The sequence below is a fragment of the Tinamus guttatus genome, unplaced genomic scaffold, assembly GCF_059628265.1.
Source record: "Tinamus guttatus ecotype Peru unplaced genomic scaffold, ASM5962826v1 Tinamus_guttatus_pri_ptg000079l, whole genome shotgun sequence".
Lineage (NCBI taxonomy): Eukaryota > Metazoa > Chordata > Aves > Tinamiformes > Tinamidae > Tinamus > Tinamus guttatus.
The window spans coordinates 234,104-246,456 of NW_028288613.1; the positions used below are offsets into that span (position 1 = coordinate 234,104).

A 12,353-nucleotide genomic window follows, 5' to 3' on the forward strand; every position below is an offset into this window, starting at 1 on the left:
TTCTCCCAACAACATGCAATTTTACATGCTTCTAGACCTCTCAGCATTCGGAAAACCACTGAGTTAACCCTTAATTTCAAAACAGGAATTGTTGCAGTTAATTCATTAAATAACGAGTACCTCATGAGGGTACAAAATACCTGAAGTGTGACTGTTACAGCTGGAAAGGAAATACACAGAACAAATATACAAAAAGTGGAATAGTATACTGAAGTGCATAATAAGGAGTGAGAGACAGACGCAAGGCAACACACTGTGCACCTTCTAGGAATATATAACTGCTTAAGTACTACGATACCCTACGATACCCTAGATCCCAGCCCCAGAGACAGGGGCTCCTATGGACAGGTAAAGGATTATAAAGCAATGCACAGCTAGACAGACCTTCTGCAACAGCGCTGCCCAGCTAGGAGACATTTGTTTTAAATGGCTTTAAATGTTTTAATACATGGCATCCTCTTGGACATTGCAAAGCTATAAAGTAAGGAGGAACTCTAGATTTACAGCGAGGCACTGCTTCTCCTCTTAAAACATCTCCTTGCAGTTTCAGTCTGCAGCCATCTATTACATAAGGCACATTGAGAAATTAATGTGCATTGGAACTATGCTGGTGATCACTGGAAGAAAATTCTGCTGCAAAGAGTTATCCTCTTTTGGTAGGAAAATCTCCAAATCCTCCATTGAGCTGACAAATTATTGCAAGTACTGTTAATAAATACTGTCTACTGTCAAACACTACCAAGCACCAGGAAAGGCTGCTGCTCCCGACCTGCACATAACATTGCTTTGATTGGTGCCCTCACGGCACTTTGAAGGAAAATGAGAGTGTAAAAGCTAAACCATTCACAAGACCACAATTTGCTAACACTGTAATCGCAAGATCTGATATGCAACTTCCACATGCAAAAAGCTCATTTTGTTTTGCCAGCTTTAGTGATTCATATCTTTAGTTTTCCCTTAGCTTTTTGCCGATGGCTGCTGCCAAAACCTGAGAGAGATTACAGGAACGACGCAAGGTCCAGAGATGGTCTCTTAAAGCAAATTGATGTCATGAGGATGGTATCTGTGATTATATTATGCAAAGATGGATTTTTCAAATAAACAGACTGCTCCAAAAATAGCCAGTTAAAATGTCTCTTAACTAAATTAACTTGAAAAAGCTCAAATAGCTACTGATGAACAAAACACTTGATTAAGTTCTGCTTCTGATCAATCAATTAAAAACCAGTCATTTCATAGCCTTGCACATTACCTGATTTAAACGTGATTTGGATACTAAGTAACACCAACTTCAAACTGGCAATTTTAACCAGCTGCTTCCCATGTAGTTTCTTTTACTGCACATTTTAGAAAGAGAGTCTCAGGACAGACTGAGTTAAAATGGTACAAAAGTCACTTCTCAAGAATGATGATTTGCACAGCTTCTGACATAGGAGAAATGTGGAGAAATTTAAATGTACAGTAAAATTACCAAAGCCAACATGGCAAGGAATAGGTAGCCTTATTAAAGAATACAGGTTACCTCACAATAAAATATACTTTCAATGGCTTAACACTATATATATAAAAAACTACATATATATACATACGGATGGGGTCAAAAATATATATAAAAATATATAAATTTACTCTAAATCTGACTTTTATTTACAATACAGGTTTTAGAGCTGAAGCAAAATAAAAAGTTCTATTCCTCCTCTTTCTGCCTTTTAAGCCACAAATAAGTAAAACTGGTGAAGTGAATAAGTAAATGCAGAATTGAGAAGACTTTCCATTTAATTTTTACTGAGGAGAGCTTGCAAATGAAGTAAGATGTCTTCAAAACGTGTTTTATTTTACTTTGCTATTTGCCATTATACCCATAGCCTTCCTTAAACCATGAATCACATAATCCTTTAAAAATGCTGCCATGAATCAGCTGATGGAGCAATAAATCTGAATCATATAAAAAGAAAGCAGCCATCCCATGTCACCAATGTTAATTTAATGTTTTTAGTGGGAGGACCAAGTGCTATTTCTTGCAACTTGTATTTCTCGTCTACCAGATTATCCAGAAAGGCTTCCTCCCTGCACAGCTTTTTCCAACAGCTAGTGACAAAACCGTCCACTCCTGGGGAAAAATGTCATGACTGTGAAGGAACCTACAGATATTTCACTTCTGGAGTTTTACGTGAAAGAGGAAACCAAGGACCAACAGTGTCCTCTTGGTATCCTGTGACCTCTATGGGGTCTGCATTTTTGCATGGCCTTGTTAAACTTCGAAGTGTGCTAGTTCAAGGGCCACAGAAGACAGTATTTCCTTCTCTCAGTTGCAACTATGCAGGACTCCTAATTGCATAATCGTGCCTTAATAGCCGTGTTAGGTAAAGCCTGGAACTGGAGAACTGAGCTCTTCGTCCCAGCCGAGATGCACCATCTCAGTCATCTCAGCAGTTCGAAACCAATTCTGCATTTTTAACTGGTGACTCCGCACTGAAAATCTTTTGGACTGCTTGGATTGCTCTCCAGTGCTTTCCAATCTTTGCTATATTTTAAGGAGAGATAAAAGGATTGCAAAGCTTCAAAGATGACCTTGGAAAAATCCTGCCTGTTTTCTGGCAGTGGATTGGGAAAACTGTGGGGAACCATCGTGACCTGCCGAGGAGGAGGTGGCACAGCTTGGCTTGCTGTGATGACCATGTGTGCAGTGGTGGGGAGAGTGCAGGGGCAGGAAAACCTGAAGGGAAATCAAGGAAATTCTGTTGCAGAAGCAGAGACTGGGGTCTGGCCTTGCAGCCCAGGAAAGGTTGAGCTACTCATATGTAAGGGCAAACCCCTAAGCTTGGACAGGATCAGCTACGAGGTGTGAGAAGACAAGCTTCTGCAGAGCAGCTTCATCCATCTGGGTACCATGGCCATATTGGGACTAAAAATAAGAGCTGGTATCAGTCTCTCATCTTCCCCAAATTCCTGCAAATGTCAGTCGAGTTGCTGAGTTTGGTCCGTACATGGAGCACAGGGCCTTAGAAGGAGGACTTTAGCATTATTGACATCAGGGAAACCGTTTTATAACTTACTTTTACATTTAAAGCACCGATGGGACCTGGCTGTGATTACCGCTACTTCATGAAACGCCCTCGGCCGCACGGTGCCGCTGGAGGGGCCGGGGCCGCGCGGCGCCCGAGGCCAGCGCGCGGGTCGCGGGGGAAGCGGCAGAGCATGATGCGGCGTGACAGGCGGCGCGGCGCGCGGCCGGGCCACGTCGCCGGCGCTTTGTGAGGGGGATCAGCCGCATTATGCCTCTAATAGCCATGTCTAATGCAATAACCGTCCGGGTTTTGTCCCGAGCCAAGGTATCAGCGCCAGGTCAGAAGGTAACGCTCTGTTTACACGATTATTTCCTAAAGCACTTAGCTTCCCCTCAGCATGGAAGTTGGCTTTTCTGCTTGTAAGGGGGCCTAAAGAATTGAGGGAATGGGCAAAATTAGCTACACTGAGCTGGAGCTGAATGGGCTGAGGTGGGAGGTCCGCGGCGCCCGCGGCGGCCACAGCAGGACACCTTCCTCTGCCCGCCAGGCCCGCGAGGCCTCGGGCCCGTCCCGCGCGCCGCCCACACGGGCCGCCCGTCCCCACCTGCTGCCACGGGGGCTCTCCGGGCGAAACACACGAGCAGCAACAGCAAGGGGAGACTGCTGAGCGCGGCCAGGCGGGGGGCGCGGGGAGGAGCGGCGAGGCCGCCGCCTTCCTTGGGAAGGGGCAATCAAAGGTCAAACCGTATTTTACTCAGCAAGCACATTTTTATAATTGAATGTGTCTAAGCTAAATACGCAATGATATGAGCACTTCCCTATCGCTTGTGCAAATTTGGGGGGAGCAATTATCTTTGCACAAAATCTATGTTTTTGTGTATCACTCATGCAAATGAATTAAACGCATGACCGCTGCCTCTGCACAGAACATGTGACAGCACCTAACAAAAGGAGCCTGAAAACCCAATCTAACCATGTGGAGAAGACCAACATGTCTCCGGTTAATCCTGTTGAGCCAAGTGGAGCTGAGGGACAGAGGTTCTGCTCTGGTGAGGACCCAGCAGAGGCGTCACTGACGTCCTCATCTGCCTGACCTGGAGAAGACTTTAGCCTTTTGTCTGGCCTGTGAGGTGCTCCAATGCTGCAGATGGATCAAAACCATTGGCCCACAGGCCCCAGCGACCTGGTACGTGTCCCTGATCACCCCATCTACCACAGTTCGTAGCTCGCATTTGACGTAGGGCTCGTTCAAGCCATGTCCTCTTGAGCGACGCTGGCAAAGGCAGTCAAGATGCAGAGATGGCCTGGCCATCCCGCTACATGGTGGGGATAGCTGGTGGGCTGCAGATGACCAGGAATGCCAGGAATGCCTTCTCCCCTTCGGGTTCCATGGTGCCAGAGGGAATAACAACTCCTGCAGTGACGTCTGGTGGAAAGCCAGGGAACAACTGCAATGAAGACTATTCCTACAACCTCAGCCATGTGAAGACACTGAAGATAGAGACACTGAAAATATTAAGTTTTGGCTTATAGTGTACACAGCATTGCCATATGGCCTCTTAAGTTTATCCTTCCTTCACTCACTCTGCTCAGCCTTAGCCTGGGAGATCAGCTCCAACACTTACACCCTGAGGACAGCTCAGTGCAGATCCACTGTAAACAATCTCAACTCTCCACCAGAGGTTTTGAAGATATCTTTGAAAGGCAGCACCTTGCAGTCACTGTGGAGCACTCCTGCCCTTCTTCAGAGGTCTGAGCTCAGTGTTTTGCACTCTCTCATACACATTTAGAGACAAATTTCAGGAAAAAAAAAAGCATTCATTTTGAAGAAAAGTTAGCTGTTGACAGCCTAATTGTGCCTAAAGAGATGTGATGGAAGTGCTTTCACTGGCATGCCTCAAGTGTGACAACACTGTCATTAAAAAGATAAACTTTATCATATTTTTGTGTTCTGCTCTTTCTGACATAATAGCAAAAACCTATTAATAACACCAAAATATCTCCAAAGGTCAAGCCGCACATGGCAAGATGAAGGGAATTGTCAAGAAGCTCAGGCAATCATCTTAGCGCTCCGGGCTGCTTAACTAATGTAGGATGCTCACTTTTAATTTCAATATAGTGCCATTTGGGCAAAAATGTTGTATTTTTTAATTAATTATAATGTCAGCAGCTATTAAGATTAAAAGAAAGACCACATCAATAATAAATACTTAATCCAAAGACACCATTACAAGAAAAGCAATAAAAATCAATTTTTAGAGCTGGAAAATTGTGACTTTTTCCTCACCTGACTGGTATTTTCATTATATTGACAAAACCATGATCTTACCCAACACTGACATTCGCCTAATGAAACAGCAGCCATGTATAATGATGTAAGTACTTGTCATTTCGCTGCAGAAGAATACAATGTGATTGCACTGGTATTATGTTGCAAAGAAACTGTCTAGCTCTTCATCTGATGTAAAAGAAAGCCAGAAGGAACTGGAGAAATTGCTTATCTTTTTGCATCTTTCTCTATTTTATTGTGAAAGATTTAAAAGCTTCTGCATAGCTTTGGAACTGCTAAACGCTGGTAATGTCTGCTCGTCAGCAGTCTGCAGACAGTGACCACGTCCCATCCTGCACGAAGATGGAGACGCAGCAGCTCTCGCTCACCTTCCTACGGAGCTGGGATGGAGTGGGATAAAACAAGATCCCGTGACCACTTTAGAAGGGCAGCTACCAACGCACAGAATAACTGGGACGTGCTGCCCATTCACCCCTCCGAGCTGGGAAATGCTCTTTTCCAGGCCCTCAGCGGCTCACAAGGGGAGCGGTGGCAGCGGCAGAGCCATGGAAAGACCTGGGGTAGCTCTCATCGGCTCTGTGCTGGAGGCCTTCCTACCCCAGGTACGTGGCAAAGGAGACAAGAGCGGCCATGCCACCCCACTGCCGGGCTCCTCCGAGGAACCAGCTGCACTCAGGCAAGCTATTAAAAACAGGAACACTCCAGAAAAGGGTAATGCAAACCATTAGAGACACAGAAAGATGTCACCTACAGAGGGTTCAACAGATGAGCTGCTTGGCATTAAGAAAAGCTAACTGGCAACAAGTTTTGCATTCATACTTGTTAGCTTGTGCCTTCATCCCTGGAAAACCGGACCGGGGCAGACTGTTTAGCTAGGAGAGGAAACAATGGGCAAAAGGACAGAAATACTTGAAATGCTAAAAAGAAGAAGAAAAGCTCTTTTTCAAAAGAGCACACCAAAATACTAGAGCTGCCAATATTATGTTCGAACAAGGAAAATCCTGGTGGCCTGGAGACAGCATGACAACATTTCTGTGTGGCATCCCTGCTGCATGTTAAACCAGACTCTGAGCCTTTCCAAGCGGTGAAGCAGCCGCAGCCAGTCACGGCCTGCAAGTCTATAAAGGACCTCTGCAAAGTCCATCTAAAGCTACTTCAGCCCTGTACAGACGAGCGGGCGAGAACGCTGCAGCGTCTGCCCTGCTGTCGGAATTTCCAGGACAGGGAACACAGGGCTAAGAGACAACCACCCTTCTGCTGTGGTGACCCCACACGGGAGCAGACGGCGAGGGACGGTTCTTCACTTGTGCCCACAGAACAGGCTCCTTCAGCCCGTTCTCCACCGGGTACCTGTCCGCTTGCAGCAGCGTCTTACAGCAAGCATTAAGTGGCTTGTAAATAAAATTACAGTAGTAATTTATTTTCATTTCTCTGCAAATGAATAAAAATTTGATCAACAGCCCATATGGATTCTTTTTAATTGAATCACAGCTATCTGGGAAGATTATAGGGCCATACAATATAACATTTCAAAAGAAACAAACCACAACAAATGCTGATGCGAGTGTCACCTTTAGCTAGGCACTAACGACTGCTCTTTATCTAGCCCCAAAATCTCTAAGGAACAAATTACGGTGAAAACAGAAACATAACTCAATACAGTGCACTCTGCCACATTCTTACAAAAAGGCATTTTCAAAGACCAAGTAAAATCAACTGGGCAACAAGTTATTCAGAGCCATTACTTTACGTTTTGTTTTTTAAGAGCTCTTCTCCCTTTTTTTTTCAGTTATCTGTGCTTAATTTTGCAAATTCCCTTGAGAATGTTATCTTACCACTGCATTGCATCCAATCTAGCCTGTTGTTACAACATCAGTTAAATATGATTAGAAAAAATGCCACAGTCATCCTATTACTGGAAAATGAATAAAAACAAGTAAAATCATTCCCAAAGACTAGGAAGATGCTCAGTGTCCCACCGAAAGCATCCCCAGGCCAGGAGCAGACCTTGCAGGGGTAAAAAGCTCTCCAGAAAACGCCAGAGCTTTCCTTTTAATCACTTCCTTTGAAAGAGCCACAATTCTGTCCACAGGAGTCAGGCAATGTGAAAAGTAACTTGGTTAATCAACGCTATTCATTTAAGTGGCATTTGTCTTTGAGATTTGTCTTTGCTATGAGAGCAAAAATGGACCTCTTATTTATAACATAAATAAAAATGTTGTAAAGGATTGATGTAATTGTCCGTCTGTGTACACCCCAGAACCTGCTCAGTTATTCATAGAAAAAAAAAAAAACGGCCAATAACAGAATGAGGGCCAGATTACTGACTGGGACCATGAGAGCGCCATTCATTCATTATACAGTTACTGTCCTTAAAATTACAAACATGCGTATTTCCCATTTCTGTACACATAAGCACACAATTATTATTCTGCTAAAAGTACAAACTAAACTAAACTAAAAGTATGCTTGTTTCAACAGGAATGACATGTGAGTTAAATTTTTCACAGCAGAGTCAAACTTGCAAATGCTTGATCCAGGAGCAAGGAAAACACGTCCTCGCCTTCATCTGACAGCTCGAAAGTAACAAGATAATTTTGCTGGATTTACTCTTTAAGGAGCATATTATGCAAACACACTAATTTTGAGAGCACTTAACCTTAGTTTAAGGGGAGGGGGAGCACAGCTGAATCTTAACGAGCTGAGCCGCAGGGTGTTTAATGAAAAGCTGTCTTTTTCAATGTGATCTAGAGTTTTAAACCTTTGTTAGAAGACATTTGGAGAGCAGGTTTATTTGCCCTGGGAGCACATCCTGTTTGAACACACACAAATTTCATCAAATGTCTGAAGATGCACGATTTCAGGCAGAGTTTTCACTTATGTTAAAATAGTATGGCCAAAAATATTTAAAAAAATCAAAAAGGGGAAAAAAAAAAAAAGTGGACTACTCCTAGAATTTCTCTCAAATGACCCAGATCTTTAGAGTGAAGTTTTTCTTTGCCTAGAAACTAAGTGGCTTTTCTTTGGCTCATTCAGCTGCTAGTTCTGGGAAAAGCCCAAAGAGAAACATTTAGATTGGAGGGGTCTTTGAGAAGATGTGACAGTTGACTGATGAGCATCCATAAAATGACAAAGAATAGTTGTGTGGAGCCGGTGCATCACATCGCCTCTCCCTGGGAAACTAATTGCTCTGAATTGTTAATAGTAACATTATTTTTCTGGCAATCATTTCTTTTGAATACCCAAAATGAGCATGAAACAGCTCCTTTGACCGGACATAAAAGTTAAATGTCCCAATGTTGATCAAATTAACTTCAGCTATGTGACAATGGACTATATTTGTGAGAAAATAATGAAGGGTACAAAGGGGAGCTTTATGCCAAGATTTCACAGTTGTAATGTAAAAATGTTTCTGTTGAACTAGGCCAGGGAATGTTTCAATAGGAAAACAGAAGAGCACTGTCACTTTCTTTCTTTTTTCTTTTTTTTTAAACATTCATTTCACGGCTCTGAATGCTCTAGATGATTTGGGGAAGTTTCACTGGCTGGCACACTGAGAACCTCAATATCAGGCTAATTAATATCTCACACGCCGCTCCTAGCAGACACTTCTCTAATACTTTTAAAGGACCCGATTCTGTCGTCTTTACTCAAACCCTGGCCATGGTATTAACTGCAGGAAACACTTTGTCCCAACCAGGGCCTAACATGCCTGACTGATGTGCTGATACGATTAATTAATAAGACTTATACACAAGTATTAATTACAGCAAAGCACTGCCAGCTGCGTTTCCTTTCCTAATTTCATACGTGACTTAAACCCTTCAAGTTTAGAAAACGCAAAGACACAAGTGGGATGCAAACACAGCTGTGCGTACATCTGAGTTAACCAAAATGGGCCCACTAAATATACAGCAGATATGCTTATTCTGACTTATTAAACAAGTTCAGTTTTGACTGTATTTGCATCTATCTGGAAAAGGGTAGGTGACATCTAGGAATTTAGTTTTGCATTTACATTAGTGTTAAGCACTGTCATTACATGCAGCACTTTAATCTGTATACATTTTATATGTACTTGTAAATATATAAACAAATAGTTACTTAAAAACAGAGTAATTCCAGCTCTCAGTCTTCAAAGAGTCCACGTAATACCACATTTTCTTCACAGTTCCTAAATGACAAATGTTAAAAGCAATCTGGCTCTGCACATATCGCTATCTGTCTTGAAAAGCATTTTCCTGAGTATATTATTCATTCTTCTATTTTATTATAGCTAAATGACTTCATGATGCCATTATAAGATTAAACCTTTGTGCTCCCTAAATATCTATGATTATTATTACAATTCTCTAGAAAAAAACTTCTAAAGGTAACTTTAAATCATCCGCTTGACAGTTTTTTCCCTTTCTTTTCTTTTTTTTTAATGCTCCTCCAACCCTTTTCCCAGTCATTTGGAGACTTTGAGAAGCTTCATGCCCATGTGTTAAAACAACCTTGGAATACAACAATTTTGGCAAATCAGTTTCTCTGACGAATTCAATAGCTGAGTTTATTGCTTTGAACTTTACTTGTAAACACTTTGCTATTTTGTACTTCAAACTACTGCGGTGGGTTTCCTCTCACATGAAAAGGCTGCACTTAATGCATGTTTATGAAGATGCAGAGTGACCAGAGCGGTGCTTTCGCTTACTCCTGCAGTGACCTAAATCAACTGTGAGAAGGTGTTTGGGCTTCATTCGGTGAGGGTTTAGCTCATTAAACTGTTTTCCTTCTCTGCTTTGTTCGCAGGGTTTGAACTGCCTCCCTGTTAAATGCTCTTTAGCAGTTTAAAGGCTTTAAAGGAAAAGACTTATCAGCCTCTGTTTTTAACAGCACTAAATCTGCATTATTAGTTCATGCAGATAAGGGGATTTAAAAGCTCAGCTTGAAACCTCCCTCTCCTACATTTATCTGACACTGCATAGTTCCAGTAGCTCAGCTGGAAATGTAGATCTATGAAGCTTTAAAGAGAGATTAAAGGCAAGAAAAGAGGTACTTTTCCCCCTATAGCAGCTCTCACTTTCCCTTTTCCTACTGTCTGGAGGAGCCATGGCAGACAATGGTCAAAGATGGTTCCCAAAACCCGCTGAATGGGGACACTGTTGGTGGCAGCATTCATTCAAAGTGAGCTTCAGTGTATTGTCCTCCCCAATCAGCAGGTCCCAATAGAGTTTGCTGGTGGCTGCCAAAAGGTTAGCAGCCCCGATGAAAGGGGTTTCCCATTATTCACTGCTCCTACAGAAGTCCCCTTTTGTGCGCGGCAGCCCCTCGCCTCGCTACGGAGGTCCGGATCTGCGGCTGGCTGCGCGCTCAAAATGCGCGATTCATGTGAATGCAAACGCACCGCGGCCGCGGGCAACCCCAAACCCGGGGTTTTCTTTGCCGAGCACAGGGGAGTCGGGCAGGTTTTGGCAGTGTCACATTTTAATGGTATACCATCATGACATCTCTGACCCACAGCTGACACTAATACTACAGTCTTATTACCTTACCCTCGCATCGTGGGAGGTCCGGAGCCCAAATTAGCTAATGAAGCACACTGCATGCTGTAAACAAGCGTGGAATAAATAATGCAGGAGGCTTGCGCAGGTTTGCTAAAGTTCCCTAACGCAAAGCACAAGGAAAGGAGAGGAGAGCAGCAGAGAAAAGTAAAAACGGAAGGCAAGCAGACCCTTCCTGCATGTAACAGGACACACAGATCTGTTTAAAACTGCACCAAGAGTGGATCCAGATCCCACCGCAGCTCCGTGCATGAAGGACAGGGACTTTTATAAATCACTGCAACACAAACCTATTTACCATTCTTCCTAGCGCCACAGCATTCTCTGGTGCTCTGAATAGCTTTTAAAAGGGAAATAAGAGAAAACATACTGTTTTTTGCTTTTCATGCACGTATCGCTCCCAAAAGTTAAAAAAAAAAAAAAAAAAAAAAACACTATTTTGGGGAAGTTCCTTCATAGCCCTCTGCTGGGGTGTGCAGGAAAAGCACTTACATAGAGCAAGAAAAGCAGCATCTTTTTCTAAAATACCCGCCCATCTTTAACTCAGAGAAAATTCAGAAAGCAAAAAGCACCCAAGCGCCTTGTGCAGCCAGGGCCGGGGCAGGGGCTGCGCTGCGGAGGATGCCGCGCGGCTGGCACCCCTGTGTCCCGAGAGCACACGAGCTGCCAGCTCCTCTGTTAACACGCACCTTTCTGCTCCCGCGAGCCCAGCGTGACAGGAGCACCAGGCCGACGGAGCAGAGCAAGGTCCACGGCCAGGGCCAGGAGGCCATGGCAAGAGCGGGGACACGAGACTTCCCGGGATGCCACAGAACATGCAGCCTGTTCACAGAACGTGAGCGTTCAGGTGGAAGGGATGATGCAAAAAATGTGCAAAAGTCGCCGTGTTTTTGTTTTTCCAACCCAAGCAATTTGTTTTCAGTACCATCTCAGTGTCACAAGTGAGGGTGTGTTTCAGGGTGTATTTCACGGCTTCTTCAAAGAGACTCTAAGGGTCTGTTTCTCAGGCAAAAAGAAATCAGGCAATGCCTCTTAAGAGAAATACCCCATAGTGAATCTTTACATTTCAAGGTATTATAATCACACGCTTTATGTTTACTTTACCAAATATTCACAGTCGAAAGTGTTTTCTTGTTCCAGGAAAAGCTCTCTTTTTTTCCTGACTTTACAACCGCTAATCAGGCCAGCAGCAAAGAGCAGCTGTTTGGGACTGCTGGATGCGGCCAGCTTTGTCCTGCGGCGCAGCAGAGGAATCAGCCCCGTAACGCTGCCGTGGACCGTGGTGCTGTTAATAACAGCGGGGGCTGCGTACAAACGCTGTGTCGTTGCTCTAAAAAGATCAACCACCAGGTGCACTCGGCCAGGACGGAGACTGAAACACCACAGGGTTTAACGAACAGAGGCTGCAGCTCATGATTTACAGGAGAGGCTGGATGAGGTGGATTTATTCAGTCTGCAGCAACGATGAAGGGAGGATTTTACTGCTGCCTTCGTGCAATGGGTGGCTGTGGG

The 12,353-nt window shown here is 43.8% G+C and overlaps 1 protein-coding gene across 2 annotated transcripts in view; it reads right to left on the minus strand.

Annotated features, from left to right (window-relative positions):
- The window catches only part of INPP5A (inositol polyphosphate-5-phosphatase A), a 173,548-nt gene that overhangs the window by 55,249 nt on the left and 105,946 nt on the right, over positions 1–12,353 (minus strand). The gene's annotated exons all lie outside the window — the stretch shown is intronic.